Source organism: Hibiscus syriacus, unplaced genomic scaffold (assembly GCF_006381635.1).
Source record: "Hibiscus syriacus cultivar Baekdansim isolate YM2019G1 unplaced genomic scaffold, ASM638163v2 tig00110840_pilon, whole genome shotgun sequence".
NCBI lineage: Eukaryota > Viridiplantae > Streptophyta > Magnoliopsida > Malvales > Malvaceae > Hibiscus > Hibiscus syriacus.
Window position 1 is genome coordinate 1,895,722 of NW_024062887.1, and position 2,063 is coordinate 1,897,784.

At 39.7% G+C, this 2,063-nt stretch overlaps 1 long non-coding RNA gene across 1 annotated transcript; it reads right to left on the reverse strand.

The window, feature by feature from the left end:
* Window positions 1-371: 371 nt before the first annotated feature.
* Window positions 372-1,596, reverse strand: LOC120143302. The gene is made up of 3 exons (XR_005517922.1): window positions 1,219-1,596; window positions 966-1,075; window positions 372-770 (listed from the first exon to the last, which is right to left on the reverse strand). It is a non-coding gene; the product is annotated as an uncharacterized LOC120143302 (long non-coding RNA).
* Between the last annotated feature and the right edge of the window lie 467 nt (window positions 1,597-2,063).

The following is a 2,063-nucleotide window of genomic DNA, read 5'->3' on the forward strand; positions in this document are numbered from 1 at the left end:
CGAGTCTTAAACTCCCTAATGAGAATAGGGAACATACACAATTTCGAAGAATTTTTCAAGTCCCACTTATCCTGAAATTACAGTAAAACAGATTAATCTTTTGAATTTTTCATAATTGGACAAATTTGACTATCTATTGATCTTTTCTCTATTCTCGTTACACGACAATGAACAAATAGGGACAACTGTAGATACTCGATTTTTCCGGGATCTTATTCAAAGATTGATTCGAGTTTATTATTAATAATATTGTTATAAGTGTGATATTATGTAATTATTATATATATATATATATATATATATATATATATATATGCGGATAAGTAATTAAATAATTAAACAATTAAAGGCATAAAACATGCACTAAATATTTTTTTTGGTGTTACAGGCTCGAATCAATGTTAAACCCCTAACAAGACGGACCAAATTGGCTCAATCTAAAGCTACAAGCCCGGGATTTGGCATCCCAGTGTTGCAGCCCGTTTGAAGAAGCCCTCGACCCATTAGGTTTTTGTCTCTCGTTTCCAAGCTTCTGTCCATGCCTCCACCAGCAGCCAAAACCCGGTTCCCACGTGCAGCTCGGCTCCAGCACGCCCGACAACACCCACGAGCGCCCATACTTTCAACAGACCCACGCCTCCCGAGCAGCTCACAAGAAATCCATCGGGACTATCACCAACACCCATGCAACTCGGTTTCCAGGCATCACCATTTCCAGCACTCCATGTGCAGCACCACTCCCCAGCTCATCGCCCATACCCTGCACTCCACTAGTAATCACACAGAAATCAAGCCAGAGAGTACCGAGACAGGGGGAGTTATCAGTTATTAGCAACAAACCCAGAGTAGAAAAAGGGGGGATCCATCAGGAACCATCAACAAGAACAAAAACACAAAAAAAAACAGGAGCAATAGAGAGAGCATGGTTCATCGAAAAAAAAGCTGGGTAAACAGGAGGCTGTTACCTTATTCAAAGAAAATACAGCGTAAAAGAGGGTTTTTTTCCATTCGAAGGGATGTAATCGGGGTTTTCCCCCAACTTTTCCTAGCAATACAAGAGATATTTCTTTCATTTCTGTTTCAAAAAGGCGCAATCAGATATTAGGGGTATATTCATTTTTATTCTCGTTTTTCTTTCTTTTTCATACTGTTGGTATGCATACATGTGGGTTTGGAGGCGTTTAAAAGCAATAGGGAGAAAGAAGAGGATCGTTTTACCTTAGGTGTATGGCCTCATCGTCTGTGGAGTGCTCTAACGTTGGACTCCGGGGTCAAGCGTTAAAGAGGGAAAAGGCGACGGGGATGAAGCTTTGTGGTTCTCGGTTGAGCCAGAGGAAAGGAGGGAGGCTAGGAGTGAGCTGCGTCGTGAGTGGCAGCCGTGGAGGCTCTGGTTTAGGTGGTGAGAGGCCGAGAGATGATGGGGTTGAGAGAATAGGAGAATGTGGCTGTTGTTTCTAGGATGGTTGGGGTAGCCAGCCGTTTATGGTTGTGCTTGGAGAGCATCTCCGTTCGAGGAAGAAGATAAGAGGGGTCTGAGAGTGAAGAACGGCGCAGCAGTGGGTTGTTTACAAATGAGGTTAGGGCTTAATTTTTACCCTAGATATTAAACATATATGCGGGCCAAAACGGCAGCGCTTTGGGTGGCCGGTTTGTGTGGGAGTATTGCTGAGGGAGTCACGCCTATTTTTGCTTTAATGCACTCTAGTTCTTTATTCATATTTCCTGCACTTTTAATTTTATCTTCATATTTTATGCGTACTTTAACTTGGTCCATAAATCAATGTTTGCATGCTTGTAATTTTGTCTCCATATTTTACTCGTATTTAATTTCAGTACCAAATATTTTGTTATTTAGTTTTTGTTATTTTATACATTTAACCTCTGATGTTTGCATGTTTCGTTTTAGTCCTACGAATGTTTAGGGTTTATTTCTATGATTAATCATTTATTATGTTGATTTGTTTTATTTTAGGTTCATGGTTTATTATAGTATAATATTAGTTTTTACCCTAATTATTATTTTATTTGTATTTAAGTTGGTAAAGTTTTATTTAACGGTGTTT